This window comes from Serinus canaria, chromosome Z (assembly GCF_022539315.1).
Source record: "Serinus canaria isolate serCan28SL12 chromosome Z, serCan2020, whole genome shotgun sequence".
In the NCBI taxonomy this organism is placed as follows: domain Eukaryota; kingdom Metazoa; phylum Chordata; class Aves; order Passeriformes; family Fringillidae; genus Serinus; species Serinus canaria.
Genome location: NC_066343.1, coordinates 51,517,039 through 51,536,318, shown reverse-complemented (window position 1 = coordinate 51,536,318; position 19,280 = coordinate 51,517,039). Strand labels below are relative to the sequence as shown.

General features: G+C 42.0%; 1 long non-coding RNA gene across 1 annotated transcript in view; it reads left to right on the top strand.

Moving 5' to 3' along the window:
• The first annotated feature begins 1,031 nt into the window (after window positions 1-1,031).
• Window positions 1,032-19,280, top strand: part of LOC103819486 (uncharacterized) — a 33,951-nt gene continuing 15,702 nt past the window's right edge. Inside the window, exons 1-3 of the long non-coding RNA XR_007780440.1 lie at window positions 1,032-1,654; window positions 3,390-3,543; window positions 5,381-5,496. This is a non-coding gene — a long non-coding RNA (uncharacterized LOC103819486). The remainder of the gene's footprint in view (window positions 1,655-3,389; window positions 3,544-5,380; window positions 5,497-19,280) is intronic.

The window sequence follows — 19,280 nt, the reverse complement described above, 5'->3', positions numbered from 1 at the left end:
TAATGAATTTATTAGGCTAGACATGTAATCCGGAGGATAATATATACCAACATAAATGCCTCACTACGTATTTTCTTTGGCATGGGAATAAAAGGATATGAAAGGAAAGACTAGGAATTAGACTCTAATCTGTAATTGTAATTAAAACAGACTTGGCCTGCTGAGTATTTCTATGACTACAGTGTCATTAAAGTGGCATTTAAATCAGAATGTATAAGCATAAGAAAACCGGTATTTGGGCAGCAAATGTGGAGTATATGTGGCACACTAATGTGTGTTTACAGTGTGACCTTGAGTTTTATTTCAGGTCTAATATCTGTTTTAACTCGATGTTTTTACAACACCTGGGTTGTTCTCGGCGATGATAATTTCTGCTCACGGAAGAGATACTTCAGAGCAGTGTGATCTGTTGCTGAGATGCAGTAAATCTGTACTGAAGGTACCCCAGTGCTGTTTAGTATTTCAAGCTGACAGTTACATGCTCTATCCTGGTCCTCTTTCTTCAGAGCTACATAACTCTTTCATTTTCTATGGCTAAGGGATACTCATCTTTATAATACCAGTCTTTTTTAGAAAACAGAGAAAGCAAAAACCACAAGCCTTTTTATGAGGCATTTTTTCAAATGGGAAAGTCTATGGCAAGTTTTTGGTAGCAGGAGGAGGTTGGGGGTGGATTCTGTGAGAAGATGCCAGGAATTCCCCAATGTATTTGACAGAGCCTGTGCCAGCCAGCTCCAAGATGGACTTCCTGCTGGACAAGGCTGATGATGATAGCACCTCAAGAAAATATATTTAATAAAGGAAAGAAAGCGTATCAAGCAACAGCAGCTACAGCCAGAGAAGAGAGGATTGAGGCTGTGAGAGACACTCAGTAGGTACTACCACATCCGTGCAGAAGGAGGGGCAGGAGGTGCTCCCCTGCTGGAGCTGAGATCTGGCTGCAGTCCCTGGTGCAGACCATGCTGAGGCAGCCCCTGCAGCCCATGGAGATCCACGGTGGAGCAGAGATCCATCTGCAACCCATTGAGGAGCCCACACTGGAACATGTGGATGTTGCAGCCCAAAGGTGGCTGCAACCCCATGGGAAGTCCACACTGGAGCAGGGTCCTGGCAGGACCTGTGGCCCCATGGAGAGAGGAGCTCATACTAGAGCAGGTTTCCTGGCAGGATTTGTGACCCCATGAGGGTACCTTGCTAGAGCAGGCTGTGCCTGAAGGATTGCTCCCTGAGGAAGGTAGCACCATGAGGAAGGGGTGAGGGCAGGTGAGTTTTTTAAAGATTTGTTTTTAATTTCTCATTTCCCTAGTCCTGACTGGTAAGAAATTTATCTTCCCCAAGCTGAGTCTGTTTTGTCCATGACAGTAATTAATAGGTGAACAACCTCTCCTTGTCCTTATCTCAACCCAGAAGCCTTTCATTAAATTTTTTCTCCCCAGGCTAGCAGAGGAGGGGAATGATAGAATGGCTTTGGTGAGCAGCTGACATCCAGCCAGGGTCAACCCAGCCTAGATGGGAAGGAGTTAGATGGTATTTTTTAAGGGGGGCCAAGGACAGTAAGTTTCATTGTTACTGAGCCTCCATTTATATGTCTTAGCAGAGATTGAAGTGGAAATGCTTACATATAGCATGGTTGCTACTGCCATCTCTGACTGAGGTAAGTGAAACTTGAGTTAGTATGTTTTAAAAACAAAGATGATTTAGCAAAGAAATTCCTGGAGCCTGTATCAGTTTCTTGTCTTGTAAAAAAAAGTGCTCAAAAATTTACTGGAATTTGACTAGAGGGTTACAAAAAGACACAGGGGACTGTGCTGGTTGCATCAGAAAGGGCAGAAAAAGGAGCATCTGATTTTTCTGCTCATGGCAGGTGAATGGTTTTTAATGATGCTTTCTATGTCATATGTAGTAACAAATTTTTAATATAAGATAGTTTGAAAAACTATTGACTAACATCCCATTTGCTTCTTAAGCATTTCCTTCTAACACATGTGGGCTTACTTAAAATACTCTTCCCTGGGCTACAATTAGAGACTTCATTGTGATTTAGATTAAAAAACAACAGATTTTTTTTATTGTTGAGCCTCTTTTCTCTGCCTGAATTTGTGCTCTGAGATGGAAAGGATGGCAAGTCTAAGCTTTGCCTGGGGCAATGAGAAGATGAGAGTATACAGAGATGCTGCAGGTGGCATTATTACCACCATATCAGCTGTTATGCTACTATATTTATAGCCATTATGCTATTAATGTTGTTGTGGCATAACAGCTGAAAAATAGGAATAACTGCAGCTTATACTGTAGAGGTTCAAATCACCATTTATTAATAACTGTGACAGGAATTGGAAATCACACTTGGAAATAACTACACACAAATATTTCAGCACTAAATTACTAGGGACCATAGGAACTGGGATGAAATTACAGGTGGTATATGCATTTTTATTTTATGCATGGAATAATTAGCTGTAGATCCATTTCAAGACCTTTCAGATAGCAGAAAGTGCTCTTGCTGCAGAGATTTGATAGAGCAAAAGTGAATGTCCCAATTTACTTTCTCCAAGCAGTGTTATGCTTGCTTTTTTCCCCCCTACTGTTGTTTCTTACCTTTTAATGCAGCAGTCCCAGCTGTTTTTATGCTTGTAAGACACCCATCTCAATTTAATTTTATTACTTAGTCCTCATTTACTCTAAGCTGCTTTGGAGTCCAAAACTTCCTTTCTGCCCCTGGAGCAGTTCTAAGGATTCTTAGTGCAATCAGCTTGTGCCATGGGTGGATTTCTATTTAATTGACTTTAGTGGGACATGTGCGTATGCTCAGCTCTCCTGGGCCTGAGCTGGTACGTTTATGTGCTTGAATCACTGTGAAATTAACTGTATTTTACTCCACTTGTATTTGAGGGGAAAATAATCAAAAATATCTTTTGTTCCTATGCCAAACTGAGCTTCTTCCTCTTGTGTATAATTCTGTGTGGTACAGGAGATATATAGATTTAGATGTAGATATAGAAATAGTTATAGATGATATATAAGGGTGTATCAAGAAGATACAGAGGGGAGTAAAATCATGTACATCACACACACACACACAAAAAAAAAAAAAACCAAAAAACCAAAACCAAAAACTTGCTTTGGAGAAGCAATTCCAAGTAATTAAAAAACAGGTGATGCTGTGACTTGAATAGGGATAACATAGATCTGTTATTGTAAGAAGTTGGAGTCACTTTTCTGAGTTTTGTATTGCTAACAATATTCTTTAAAATGCTCTCTTAGTTCCAAACTGTTGCTCAGCTGGGATGTGGATGCATCCCTCTCTGCAGAACAAATTTGTATTTCTGTGAAACCATCAGCAGGCTGGTTTCACAGAAATACAAATTGGTGGTTTATTTCTTTTCTAGGTCTCAGATTCCAGAACTGGAATGGTAGAGCAGACCCAGAAAAGCCAGTGTCTGCTGGCATGCAAGTGACTGGACAAGTCAGCCTCTTTGAAGGCAGAGCTGCCTCCATGAACCAAGCTGGAGCAGGAATCAGGCCACTCAGCCAGCAGAGCAAGTACTGTCTCTGTTTCTTTTCATTAGAGCACATCAGCACTATAATTTTCCAGACCAGCCAGCTAATTGTATTATCTGTGTTGTTTTTATTGGCTGAAGAATCATGACATTCTCTCTTATGGCTTTCTTAAATTAAGATTTATTTAAAGTCTCTGTACATGGATCTTTGGAGCAGACACAGTATGTCTTCAATGACTGTATGTCTTGTCCTCATTTGAAACGCAGGCAGCCAAATCAGGTTCTGCAGTAATAAAACCATAGAGCTGAAGACATGAAAAACTGAGTCATCCTAAAACTGAGTAGCTGTAGCATTTTACTTCTCTGCAGTCACTGAGATGACAGTTATGCATTCAGTTTCAGAAATCTGAGATGTTTAATAAAGCAGGATAACAAGAATAGACATTAACGAAATATTTACCTGGAGCACTTACCTGAGGAGTTTTTTTCAGTCTGTGTGAAGTGATACGCTTCCATTTCAGTTGTTCGACAGGTGTGCACACCATAGAGCTACTGCTGTTGCTGTGGCACCATCACCAGTTTCCCCAGTGCCTCAGAGGAGGGGATGCTGCCATTCCCTGCTGAGGCACTGCTCACTCCAGGCAGTAGGCGAGGGGGCAGAAGAGGAGGCCTCTATCCCACCATTCTAGAAGTAACCCTTTGGGCAGTGATCCTATCTAGCAGTGTTTCAGGGCCATTGGAGTGGACAAACATGACAGAAAATCTCCAGTGTTACAGCCTGGAGAAAGAGAGGAGACAAGGTCTGGGCTGCATGGCTCCCAATGAGAAAAAATACTCAAGCATGCAGACATTTTCTCTTCAGATGACCAGATTTAGGAAGTGGAGGTTTGGGTTGTGATAAAGTGGTAAGTGCACTTGGAAAGCCAGTTTAACCTGCATCTATAGGTCATTTGCTTAGCCCAAGAGTATTTGGCCACCACTTCAACAAAAGTTTTTTCTGCTGTCATATTTCTACTATTTGTGTTTGCTTGGTGGTTTTGACAGATTTATTTTTCAAATCGGTTTCAAATTTTTCACCAATTCTTGAGTTCTTCATGATATTCAAGTCCAGCTGAGGGGTGGAGTGACAACTTCTTCAGCTTTCCATAGACTTTCCATATTTTCCAGGTTAGCTGGTGGTAGCATGAAGTTTGGGTATTGTTCACAAGAAGTTTAAAATGAAATTGAAAAGTTTTCTGTTAAACAAGTGACACTTTGCAGAGTGTCTGAAAAAGACGGCTCAGAATACCCACTCTCCTGGTGCCTTCTTCCTCAGCAGAGGAACCTTTGCACTCCAGTAAGCCACAGTGACTGCTGGGCTGGACGGAGAAAAGACCTGCATTCTCTTTTGGGTGCTGTTAACTGGACTCAGTGTCCAAGACTCAGTTAGCTGGCAACACTGGTGATAAGATCATGTTTGTCCACAGAGTCAAGTCATAGGGGTGTAAGAGGCACCTGCTCAGACCGTTCAGTTGGTATTTGGCTGGTTTTGCATGGAGTCAAATAGTGATGCCACCCTGCAGTGGTGTCAAGACACTCAGTCAAAGGGTAGGGCATCCAGGAGCTTCTCTTGTCTCCAAGCTTGGGATGGGGGTATGTTTGAAGACTGGAATGCCAAACCAGGGTGAGTTGCGTAGCTGCTGGGTGTTTTCCTGCTAGGTTACTTTGCTTCACCGCAAACTGGTCCAGCAGTCTTTCTAACAGTGGATTAATTCCCCTTTCCTTTGGCTGCTGGGTAAGTGCTGCTGCTATATCCTTTTATTTCTGTTTCCTTTTGAGTCTATTGTTGTGATCAACCATTTGTCCTTTTGTGTGATGTGTACAAAAAAGCAATTCCATAGGCATCTCCTTGCTGAGAAGTCCTGGAAGACGCAATTGGCCATTGTTCAGCGCCGCAGTTGACCCAGCTGACGCGAACGAACCATGTGCTGCATGTTTAATGGAAACAGAGTTATGGGTGAGTGACTTGACCAGATAAAAGTAAAATAACACACAGAGGGAAGGGAAAGCAGCCAAAAAGAAATTATGTCAGTGCTTCTGATAAATGGAAATGCCTGCCTTTTTTAACCCCAAGTGACTTGATCTTGGACCATAAATGAAGAAAACGAACACATCAGCTACTACATATTGCTTAATCCAACAGGCAGGAATATGATGGAGGTCTGGTGGTTGAAACATGCTGCCAGTTATACAAAATAAAATTAAAATTACAATTCTTTTTCAGCAAAGGAATTTGCCTTTAGAAAAAATTGTCAAGGAGTATGTTTGATTCTTTGTCGTGTGCAGATACTAGTAGTTTAGCAGTAATTGCAAGGCTTGAAATGGGAATGACTGTGATTTTTCATGGTCTATGCTATGCAAAAGGCAGGCTATGTTTGCCCAAGGCTGCAGATAGAATCACAGAACCAGCTTAGGAAAAAATATAAAGCTAAACTCAAGTGGGAGTAGGAGGTGCTCATGTTGAGCATTATGAACACAAAGGGCCCTTGTGTAAATCAGCACCAGCGATGGTGATCTACACTTAAAAGTAGCTAGCTTTATTTTTTGTGCTCTCGTTCAATCAGCTGAAAGCATACCAGTAGGAACAGTTGCACCTGTTTAGCAGTGTAGTTTATCCTTATGTAGGTTAATCTTGTTAGGACAGAGAATAAACAGTAAAAAGGATGATCATCTGTACGGCCCATACAAAAGCAGCTACATCAGTAACAAGTCATAAACCTAACCAAAGATATTAAACCAATACAGACACTTCAAGGAAAAGGTCAGAAGACCTGGGATTCAGTAATCCAACTGGTAAATGTGGCTCTGGGTGTTTCAAGGGCTGTCAGTCACAGCTAATGGTGTTCCTGGGCTGGGGATAGGGGAAAATTCTGCAGCACTTGTGATTGCTGCTCCTGAGATTCTATGCTACAGCCTTCCATACTAAGGCACTCAGAGTGCCAGCCTTACAGGCTGAAGGAAAGCCACCAGCTAGTGGTACAAACTCAGTCTAAAAGCCAAGCTGAAGTTTTTGAAGTCATATGCTACGGGAAAGCTCTAACTGGAGTTAATAGAGGGGTACTGTTGCTGCACAGTCACACCTCGATTCCTCCTTGGTGTAAGAGAATCACTGTCTCTCCCAGCACAATCCCATTTCAGACTTGAAAGTGTTGCTCTAGGCAGTTTTTTGCCTCCACAGGGATCCCCTTCCTGACACCAGATTGCCCTAAAATTATAAATGAGACTTACTCAAAGACTTCTCAGGAAGCCTTGAGAGTCACCCAGCAATTTTTCTGGTTCTAGAAATCTTTCTTCCATTTCCTGAAACAGAGTTTTAGACTTCAGTTTTTCAGACTCTGTGGGAGGCCCCTCAGAGAAAGATTACAGTTTAACTAAATATTAGGAAGAAAGAGAAATGGGGTAAATGAGTCACAGAGGTAAAATGTAATTTCTGCCTATAATTTAGGCTGTTGTTCCAGGACTGTGCTCCAAGGGACTGATCCCTTCTGGCTGTGGCTGCAGGAGCTCACCCTGTTTTTTTACTTGTTTTCCAGTGTTGGAAACAGCTTCTATAGCAAATCAGTTTTACACTTCGTGGAAAAATATCTTAAATTTAATAACTCTGAAATTAATGTTGATGTGTGAGGGCAATTGGAGTGTTTGTAAGTGGACAATGATCCTGCAGCTGCATTGGACTAATCAATTGGCTTTTCCCTAGGTGCCCTACATTTATAAAATGTTTATTTCACAGTCAAGTTGGTCAAAAGAAGATTCTGTTTGTTGATATTACTCCGAGGGCAGGACTTAATGAAGACATGTTTCTCCTGGGGCTGGTGGCGCTGCTGAAGGACTTGCTGCTGGCAGGAGGCAGGCAGGCAGGGAGGGATGATCCCCCAGGCACGGCTGTGCCATGCCCAGGGAGAGACAGCTCTGCAACCCTCCCTCCCTCCCTGCTGGGAGGGGAGGGAACTCTGTGAGGCCAGGCAAGGGGGCTGGGGGCTGCAAGGGATGCTGCGGGAGAAGGATGAAGCTGGGGGCTGAGGAGAGGATAGGAGGGTGTGTCTGGGTAAAGACAGTATGTTTACTCTCCTCGTGTAGTGTAAGATGCAGATGGTATGAAGGCTCCTTTTCCCTGGCCCCAATATGCATTTTGTTGCTTTAGCTTTTGTTAGTACTTCTCCATTATTATTTTTATTGCTTTGAAAAATGCGGGTTATCTAAGATGACCTCCAGTTTAAGTCAGTGGCCAATATCTTAATCCCATACCTGGGATCTTACTTTCTTCCTGCATCTATATGTGAAGAAATAGCAATTTTAAAATTCTGAATATAAGCCAAAATAGTGTTAATGTCTATATGCTGGTTTTATTGTGCTCAAGTGAGCCACCATTTGAGTGACATTTGCTTTTTCTAGGTCCCCTCCCATGTCTGTACAGAGGTACAAATATAGGCAGTCCCTGAATTTCATAGTTTTGATGTTGCAAGTAACCAGATATGACAGCAAAGTATGACAAAGAGTCAAGACATCACAGGAGCAGAATAACTCTGAAAAGAAAATGTTTAAAAGTAAAAGAAGTTAATTTGCTTGGCTTCTGCTATGACAAACCCATTTAAATAACATCAGTTGGATGGTAGTTACAGTTAGATATGAAGCAAAACTCTGAGCTTGATATTAAATTAGAGGAGGTTTCAAGGAGTTTACCAATCAACTTGTCAGAAAATACCTGCTGAAACTGCTGTTCTACAGAATTCTGGACTTTTGACAAAATGACTTCCTCTGCAACCATTTTGACTTCCTTTTGGAAAAAAATGTTACATTTCAAAGTTTACCCTGGGCTTTATTGTTCCTTGAATGTGAAAAACTCAGGTTTCCAGGTGAAAAATTTTCCATTTCTCAGTGAAAATATTACTAGGTGCTGTGGCATTGTAATAGGTGTTGTGCTATTAGAAGTGAATCTGTCTGCAAAATGTGTTGAGGAACAGAAGTGTTAATGAAAGGTATGCAAACAAATCTCAAAAAACATTTGAGCAAATATTAATAACTTGATGGCATGTATATACTCTGAAAATCCTCTCCAAAATATATTTATTCTTCTGCTGGCCCCTTTTCCACATCCTTCCCTCCTGATTTGTCCTATTTGGAGCTTCTTTCTGCATTTGGGGCTGAGTAAATTCTGCTCTGCAGCCTGTCTGCGATACCATTTGTCCAGATAAACTCAAGAAGAATGAATGATGAAGGTGTATATTGCCTTTGGCCAGGGCAGAGGAAAACTTATTTTTCAGATTTTTCACGTGTGGCCTGAAATGGCAAGCAAGCAGTGTGGACAGGAGCTAGGAGGTTGGACTTGGCCCCCCAGAGAGCATTCCCAGAACCGGAGCACACACTGAATGGGGATGTCACCATTTCAAGTGCAAATGAATCTTGCAAAGCAAGCCAGCAGTAAATAATAAACGTGTGGTGCCTCTGTTAGGATGTGAACCTCTGCAAAAATCCAGTGGCTCTGTGTATAGGTGTGCATGTCCTTGCTGCCATGAGTAAACATTTGACTCACTGCTTGGAAAATGGGTTTACAATCGGGCCATGTATGGTGAATAATGCAACAGTTCTCAATGTGATATGTATTTCTAGAGGCTGAAAGTTGGTTTTGGTTCAATAATTTATGAAAATTAATCATGCTGTCTCCATCAGCTTTGGGAAATGTCTGCAGCATACATCAGCCCAGAAGGTCACTCTGAGGATTATTTATTTCTTGCTTCATACTGGCTTCCTCCCACAGTACTAAAGAAAAATCGTTTTTGCTCAGTATATTCTGCCAGTTAATATAGATGGGTATAAATAGATGTACATGTATATGTCTTCACTGAGATCTCACAAGCAATGATTAGGGCCTTCATGTCCTTATTTGTCCTGTCAATTGTTTAATTTGTGTTTCTTTCCTTTCTAATCTACATAATTGTCTTGCAGTCACCTAGAAACCCACCGAGTAGTTCTTGTGCTGCTTGTGGGGACAGACCTGCTGAGCAGCAAACTTCAATAAGGCTGAGATTGTCTAAAAGAAGTATGATTTTAGGCTTCAGAATCTAGGGCCAGCAGAAATCAGGAAATGCACGTAAGAGGAAAATGGAATAAATCCTGCTGCAACTGCACTGCCCAGGCAGACCCTAGGGGCTGTCTTTGGAGAACTAACGAAGTTATGGCCAAAGCAGTCTCCTAATAGCAATTTGTTTATTATCTGTCCATATTAGCTTACATTCACCTTACTCATGTGCCTTTCTTAAAGTAACCCAAGGTTTTATAGGCTAGAAAGCACCACTGCTTCTCTGTCCCAAAGGATATGTCTGTTGTTTGAGGAGCCCATCCAGTTCTCCGGCAGACATGCACTGTAATGAGAAGGAACTGCTGCCCCTCTGCCTATAAGCCAGGTGTGCTGTGTTATGCCCTTAAGCAGCCAGGTAGTTCCAGTGCAGTGACAGTGGTTGCTGGGCCAGGCAGCAGTGTAGGTGAGCTGAAAAGGAATCTTGGAAAAATTACTGCATCAGATGCAGGCAAAAAATGATAAAGGAGAAGTGAAAAATACCAGAAAGTTTTAATTCCTGAAAATACTGCTCTGGGTTTTGTGTATGACACTCCTGTGAATTTCACAAGAGGGGCCAGCTGTGGCACACAGCATTGGAGGCAGTTTGCCCAATCACAGGCTGCAAACAGTAGAGTTTGCAGGAAGGGGGAGAAAAACCCCAATTCATTTAGTTTGCCACCTTATCTTAGACAAATGTGTTATGTAGCAGGTTACTGACTTACCAGGCCTAATGCTTCATTTTGCTTTTCATCTTAGCCCTGATAGGAAAAGCTATTAGGAAAACTCACTGGAAAACAATGTGTCACATTTTGTGCTGAGCCACTTCAGGAAAAGGTACTTGCTGTACCTTCCTGAAGCACATGGTAATGACCTGAAAGAGTCGCTGAAAGATTGGTTTAGGCTTGGCCTTATCTCAAAGAAGACAAATAAGGAAGGTCATTATGCACTCTATGTCATAGGGATGATTTTACTCTTTGATAGCTCATGAGAGCCCTCATGAACCATCTGGAAGGAGCTTTGATACATAAATCTCATCTAGTCATCTCTTGAAAACAGTGACCTTCAAAACAGTGAGTCAGCCGGTGACGGAAGCAATGCAGAAACGCGTTTAACAAAATTGCTGCCTTTGCTTTTGTGAGCATCACTGCTTCAAGAGGATGAAAAGCAGTGGTGGTCACCCAAGACACCACTTCCAAATAGCAAATGTGGTTTGCAAAATGCATCCATGTGTTTTTCAAATGCAAAGCTTGGGACAGCTTCCCCACCAGATGGGGAGATGTGTGTCTGTGTGTGTTTAAAGGTGGCCATGTGCATGCCAGTCACCCTGGTGCTTTGTATTGAGTTGCCCTTTTGTGGTTTTTTAACAAATTAACATTCTGCCATGTGGGCTGTGGTTTTCTTGTGCTGTGTGTGACTCAGGTTGGTCATCAGGGCTGCCTTGAGGAAAATTTAATGGCTCACCTGAGATATTTGTGCATGTATCAATGTATAATAATGTAATCCACTACTAGTCCAGCTACTCAGACCTGCTCTGAATGGATGCTGACAAAGGGAGGAAAGAGGTGTCTCTGCTTGGCCAGGCCTCTCAGATTTGGAGAGATCATTTTGCCAGACCCTGTGCCATACTGCCATGAGTCTGACTCACTGTAGGTTTGCGCTGGCTGGGACAGTCCCTCCGAGAGCTCAGTCTGATGCCATGCTGGTCTCCTTCTCCTCTCTCCAGGTGGAAAGTCTCTTCTGTCTCCATGGTCCTGTCTCATGCTATGTCTCCATGGACTTGGGCCTTTGCATTTTCACTTCCTACAGAAGCTCAGAGTAACCCACTCAGCCCACAGCAGACTTCCTCAGCCACAAGAAGAATGTGCCATCCTCTAAGCAAAGCCTAAAAATTACCACAGGGACAAGAGTATAATTCATAGGAAGCTAGTTCTCGCCTTTTCTGCCACAGTTAAAGCATTTATCTCATATTTCCTTAATTTTCTGTTCTCTGGAGCTTACATTAGGGCTTGCCATGTGCTCCCACATGAAAAAGAGATTTTCTCACCTGAACAGCTTTGATGCATCTTCTTTGATGCATCGTCTCGTGGAAAAGAGGTGTGACCTACTGAGGTTCCAGGCATGAGTGTGGTATTTGGTTATTCCTAGGAGAAAATTGGATCAAATAGTGATACAGTATAAGACTTACTCTCCAGGGTGCAATGGTTCAGGAGGGATTTGTGCAGACTGCCTTAGTCAGTGGGTAAAATCACTGAGAGCAGATGTTTTGTGTAGGCAAGCACAAGCTGGGAGCAAGATATGATGCCATTTGCACTAGCCATTGCACAAACATTAATCTCCAGGTTTTAATACCAATTTATTTATGCAAAAGCTGTTAAGTTATTGTGTAGGTAGTGTTTTCAGGACACTTATTTGCAGAGATTACTAGTGACCTAGGAAAATCTTCCCATCCTGCGAATATAACCCCTGGTGATTAGGACTTCAAAAAATTGAACCAGAAATTTTGATTAATAGAATGAAAAATTACATTAAAATTAGAACAGGTTGCTGTAAAATGGGTCAGCTAGTCATACACATTTATAATCACTAAGAGGATTTATGTTGAACGACATGAGGATTTAATTCTGTACATTTGCAACAATTCCCTTCCTCTTTCCCAAAACAGAAACCCCGTCTCTAGTCAAGGATGAATGATGCTACGTATTTTTTACAGAGATGACTCTAAAAGCAATCTGAGGTCCTGTTTCCAGGGATTGTGTGGTACTGACGTTGAGTGACATGATGTGTGACCCATTAAATGGAAAGTGTGATGACTAGTGACAGACAAAAGGCCAGAAAAGTACTGCCTGGAAAAGCTCACCATAACCCATAAACACTGGCCGATTAAAAGCAATCCAAATGATGGGAAATAAGGCTGAGTTTACCTAGTAAACTCAGAGAAATATGAAGATGAATTTGTAGGTGGGAGACAGGAGTAAGAGTCAAGCAAGTTACTATCTCCAAAAAAATGAATGGAAGTTCAGAACACAGAAGACTTGAGCTGGAAGGACATTCAAAAGTAACAAAAGGTTGGGAAACGGGCAAAAAGAATGGGTAGAGGTAGGATGAAGCTGAAGAAAAAGGCAGTGCTGCTCTGGGTTACATGCACATGAGGAACTTGTCAGGGAATGATTGATGAATCTGTAGAAATTGAGGAAGTCCAATTTTCCACTATACAGTTGAGTTAATTTGGATTTCTCAAAACGAATTGGTATCCAGCAGCCTGTGGTTTTGTGTCTTGCAAGCCTGAGCAGTTAGTCATGTTTGTTGCAACCCAGAAACCTGAGGGTTTTGCTGGTAAAGCTTTCCTCCTTTGTACTGAAGACCATTGTGTTTGCTTCTGAAAAGTGGAAGAGAAGATCATGTTTTAGTGGGCACTCATTCATTGTTCCATGGTGAAAGGCTCTCAGTCTCTGCAAAGTGCCTGAGAACATCATGAGACCAGAACTTCCACAGGCAAATCCTTGAGGGTTTGGCAGAAAGCCATCTTTCTCATGGGTGGCTGAAAAATCCTGTTTATCATGTAGCAGACTATTCCACTGTCTAAACTGACAGGCAGGTTTTCTCTGATATTTACAGAAAGGTACCATTGTCTGGACCAGGAGATTGACTCTGGAAAAAACTTGAGCTCAGTGTGTTTTTCTCAGTGATCAAAATGTTTCCTTTTTTTGATGTGTTTTATAGCGCCTTCATCTGACAAATTTGGCTCTAAATGGAGATAATGATCTGTAGGAGCCACAGCATGGAAGATAGGCAGGGTGATGTTGAGGGTGGGATTGCTGTCCTCTGAAAGGGATGTGTCTGCTTCTCATAATGGCTCCTGGAGCAAGTGCCACTGTGGCGGTGCTCCTCTGAGGACAATGGGAAGTGGCTTAGACACTGCAAGCCTGCAGAGTGACAGGGCTGCTTCTACATACCCTCCTAGGAGACTTCAGGTTGTTCAGCTCTTCATTGTATTGCTGATTTCTCAGTTTTAAATACTGCACTCTCAATTCTTTAAATAGGTGAAGGGGCTCAGAAGCTCAGCAGAAGCAGCTGCAGTATTGCAGGACGTGGTAGATGGGTGCCCTGGTAGATGGGTGCCCTGGTAGATGGGTGCCCTGGTAGATGGGTGTAGGTTTTGCTTGAAGCTCACAGTTGAACTGTGTTTTACAGTGTGAAGAGTGCTTTTTAAGACAGTAAAAAAAAAATAAAAGTATTAGTTTTGATTTGAACTTGATGTGTTAATTTTACTGCAGACATTTAAGTGTTACACCACATGAGAAGGTAATAAAAAAGACTTAGAGCCTTGACAGTTAAATCAGCAAAGATCCTGAGCCCGTGTTGCTACGAGTGCCCACTCCTCTCAGCTGTGCATAGCACCACAGAGACTTGAGGATGGTGAAGAGATGCTGTGTTTGTTTTGGAACCATGTTCAGGTGGATGCACATGACTGAAAACTTTATCCTTTGGGCTGTGAAGCCAACAGGGTTGCTCATGCCCTGTGAGTGACAGGGTTGTAGACTGCATAATAAGAAGTGGAAGGCTGCTTGGGTCTCTGGAGAAACCCCAAGGATGCTGCAAGCTTAAAGGTTAAAATCTAAAGAGAGAGATGAGGACAGGGCTTTGTGAGAAGGAGTAATTAATACAAAAGTAAGGTATGTTTCCAAATGGAAAAGTCCCTTGCATTTTGAGAATTAATGTCCTCCAGAAAAAAATAAAGTTTGAAAAAGATAGCTTTTTGCAGTGTCCATTAAATAGAAGAGCCATCTGATAAGCTCTGTGCGGAGAATAGGAGGGAGGCTGCAGGAATTGTGACGGGCTGCCTCTCCCATTTCCTTCTATGATGATTTAAAACAGTATTGCTTCTGCACTACTGAGAAAGCTCTGTGAGGAAGCCTACTAGGAAGGCAGCTCTAAGACTTTGGGGAAAACAAGAAACTCTCTCTTAGTGAGCAAGCTCTTTCACACGGCAGAAATTTCTGCTACTTCCTGTGGCCCGGTGGGCTCTGTCACTTGGCAAGTTGTCACCAGTGTGTGACAGCAGAGGCTCCTCTGCGCCAGCTGCTGTAAGGAGATACTCCTTTGGTGGGCTCTGCACCAGCCAACACAGGGTTCAAAGCAAGTTATTTTTCTGAAGCAAGACTTTTGCACCCATTCAGTCACTGGAGGCAGAATTTAGGAGGACTGTCTCTGTTTACTCACTGTGCCAGAGACAGCAGATACAGCATCCCTGTGCAAGCACATGTGTATGCATAAATAAATAAATAAATAAATAAATAAATAAATAAATAAATAAATAAATAAATAAATAAATAAATAAATAAATAGATCTGTGTGTATTTTGGATGATGTAGAAATCCACCCTTTCATGTAAATGGGAATATAAAATACATATTCTAAAATAAAGGCTTTTCCTTTGCTTTCCTGAATCACAGATAATTATGTTGCTGCAACTCTCCAAATGAAAACATGTTAAGTTCATGTCTTTCTCTTTGACCTCTGCTAAAGGACTTTCCTGCTGCTCTCGGTACTTAGGTAGGTGCTTTCATGAGTACAAAATGCATATTAGTGACTTCTGGGCAATTTCTTCCCACTTTATTGGCAGGGTTATTAGAGCATTTTATGCTATTTTACTCAGGTAAGAATGAACTCAGCTTTGCAAACTTTTCCTAACATCTGCTGGCTTTATTGTGACATTGCTTTGATTTCCTTTTTGGGATCTCCCTTTGATACTTCCCATGGCCCTCCCTGGGAATTTTTGAAAGCATATGTTAAAAAGAGGAGACTGAGGGCTGTTGATTCAGTCACATTACCCTGACTGTAACAGCAGCACTTGGCCCAGTCCCCAAGCAGAGCACACAATTCCATGTCCTTCTGAGTTGTCACAGTCCAGCACAGCCTGGTCCAGCAGGGAGAGTGCAGGACTTTTGCTGCTCTCCCATCCTTTCTTTCAGGATTCAAAATGTCTCCCTGAAGGTCTAGCACATGGACATAACACAGGCTGGATAAGATGTGGGGAGGTTTTATGGCAGCTGGGAGATTAGCACTTGGGACCTGCTCCTTTGTGCTTTTGACAGTCCTGCATGATCTGTATCCAGAGTGCTTTCCTCCTGTTTGGTTTTGCTTTGCAGTGCTCTAGGATGTCAGAACACTAAATTATTTCTTCCCCTTCTTTTTTTACACCAGCTTTCACAGTGTCCCACTTAACAGAGACCTCCTTCCTTGTGTCTTGAAAATAAAATATTCTTTCATGAAGTCCTGATCTTCTCTTCTGATGATAAAAGCAAATCTCCCACCACCTTGAAAAGGTTGTCATTACCTGGCATGATATCTGTAAGCTGTTGTTGCTGACTATATCCTCTATTCCTAGCAAGTGCTTTCTTGACACAGTGCTTGTTCCTGCCACTCACGCAATGATAGTTTAATGCAAAGTCTTGTGGGTTTTGCAGAGGTGAGCAGGCTTTATATGTGAATTAGCTGAAGAGAAATTCATTATTTAGAATGTAAATTACAGCAAAAAATCTGCAATAGCTTTTTCCACACTGTTGGATCTGCTGGTTTCATAGCACTGGAGAAAAGAATGAAAGGAGTAAATTGTTCTGAAAATGTTTACAGAAGCACAAAATATGACCATTGGATTTTAAATCCATAGGTGCATAAATTCCTACAAAATACCTTGGAAAATTCAACAACTCTTTATGAATACCAGTAGGTGAAAAATCACAAAGCATCCTTTTTGGTGCTTTGAACAGATTTCTTGTTAGGAGCCTCTGAGTGTGTGCAAAAGGGCAGTTAATAATACTAGGAACTAAGCAGAATCCAGAAGAACTATCTGATCGTAATGATACTACATATGAGAAAATGTAAGAGGGTAAAATCAATATATTAGATTATCACTGAGGCATTTGTATATCATGTCCTATTAAAAGCCCAGGCTATTTGACAGAACATGAAACTTGAGCCTTGGTATGAACGTGAACAGTTCTGCCTGTGGAGATGTAACTACAGGTTGCAATCAATCTGTTGTGAATGGAGAGGATAAATGATTTTCCAAGCAAAAATTTCACAGATCTATGTGTGAATGCTGCATGGAAAAAAAATTTCCATCGTTGTCCTTGTTTTTCTACAGAATAGAGTTATCAGTAATATCACGGGTTTGGAGCCCTAATTTTGGAGCAGTCTTTGCCGTTAGGATTTATGCCAGCTGTTTTCAAGGCCCAAGAAAGTACTGGAACAAAGAATGGAAGCAAAAAGTTAGGATATATACATTTTCAGCCTCCAGAACTTGCATATCTGTCTGATTGCAGAGTCATAAACTTCTAAAATGTATTTTGACTCTTTACTGGAAAAAAGTTCACTATCATCTCATTCTCAGACAACTTCCAATGGGGAAAATATTAATTACTTGCAATACTTGAATATACTGAGTTTTTATTACGGGCTGCAGTTGCAGCAGCCTCCATGCTCAAATGAGTTCTGCATTTAGGAGCCTCCCTGAGGTGCTGTCTGACCTCTCCTGAAAGCTGGCAAACTGACATTAATTAGTGCAAGAACAAGTACAACAAACTCTTCCTCGTTCAGGGGCTATTCAGTGAGAGGCCCTTAAAGAGAGCTGCATGTGCCCTTTGCTGGCTGACCTCTCCAGTCAGCATCACCTTGGTTCATACTGGTCGTGGTTTTGTAGCGAGCACACGGGAGGTGGAAATCAGACGGAGAGAGGAGAAGGATTTAGCACACCTCAGCTGGTGGCTCAGGGCACACACAGGGATAGAAGCAGAGCTGCAGCTCTGGAACTCAACATGGTATAGCAGCACCTGCATTGCCTGGCCTGGCCTAGGAGAAAACACAGCAAGCTGTAGCTAAGTCAGAGAATGAAAGGGATCAGGCCAGAAAAATGGCATGGCCTCCGTTTGGTCTGTTCCAGATAAGTGGGAAGCTGAGCTGGGCTGGGCTGGGCTGGGCTGGGCTGGGTCGGGGGTGGAATTATACCCTGAAAAGAGCTGGGCAGAGCTTGTGTTATGCAAGTGGCAACACATCTCTTCCCAAAAATCTCTCACAGCTGATGGTAAAGGAACATGAAGACTAACTCTCCACAATCCCTTCTATTTCTTCCTTTTAAGGGCTCTCAACAATGTGACCTTGGTCCAGCCCCAGCCCTTGTTTCTGATGCTGACAGAGAAGCCTCGAGGCAGCTCTGCAGCAAAATGCACAGCTGAACCTGCAGCACTGGTTCTCCCTGGAGCAGGGTGGGGAACATTTGTGCTCTATGAATGGAAAAAAAAAAGTGAAATACGTCTCTTGTGTTCAGACATAAGATGGAGTCATTCTGAGACTCTCTTCTCTATTCACGTAACTGGTCAGAGGAGATGGAGATATCTTCACAGTTCCTAGGCTATTTAGTTAAGGAGAAAGCTTAAATCTGCCTGTTGTTATGAGTATTTTGTTTTGCTGGAGTTTTTATTTTGCCCCTATCTTCTGCAACTCAACCCCACTGGCATTAGGGTGGCAGGCTCAATCAAAGTCTGTAGCTGAAGAGATGGCTGCATCCAGGAGAGCTGAGCTCTATTTGCCTTCAGCCTTTTTGGGGATACTCTGCATTGCACTGTGGTGTGAAACAGGGCAGTGAGCTCCCAACAAATACAACCCACCCACTAAATCAGGATAAAAATAAGCCAAATCAAACCACCACTAAACAAGCCAAATCAGAACACTTGGGATTACTGGATCCTATTTAGGCAGCTAGTCTCAGGCAGGCAGGTTTGTCCCTGTTCTCTCTCTTGGGAACATAGGCAGTAGTTTTAGGAAGATGGCTTTCCAACTTACCTAGACTTCAGGTGTGACTTCATTGTTTCTGTCAAACAGAGTAAAGCTTTCCCTGGAATACAAGAAAAGTTGGTTTCTTCTGGCCAGTAGCCAGATTAAAGTGTATTTGATGGAGCTTCTCTACTGACATGTGGGTAAGATAATGCCAGCTAACAACCAAGAAGAAAAGGAAATGAGAAAGAGACTGCAGTCTGGGATGTTTGTTTTTTTGACAGAAATGTCCTGGATACAAATTAGGTTCCTACTAAAATCATTCACAAGTAACCCTCTTTATACATGGCCTTGGGTGAGAATTGCATGCTCTGCAACATGCTGTGGACTGGTATCATCACAACTTTGATGTGATTACTTTGTCATTTACAAATATGTGAGGTCCCTTTTCATCAGATTATGTCCAAGCCTAATGCTCAGTAAGTCTCAGGAGGGTTTCTCTACCTCTGATGCTTTACTGTCCTCTTCCTTTTCTACTTTTTTTAGAGTTCAAGATGCAGAAATATCTCTCTTGGTCTGATTCTCAGTAGTTTCTGCCCTGATACCAGTGAAACAGTATCATTATATGACACATATATATATTATATATGTGAAATATGTTATATGTATGTATGAGATATATATATTTATGTAGATATATAGATATATAGATATATAGATATATAGATATATAGATATGTGATGGTCTCCAGTGAAGAGGGCAGCATCTCCTCTCGTGAGAATTATGTTATGGTGATACTTCATTTCTTTTTGGTTTTTTTTAAATTTCCTGCTCACTGCTGAGCAGGATATGGTAATGTATAAACTAGAGTGTGGGTGAAGTGGTTCAGAAGAGGTGGGAAAAGAAAGCAGAT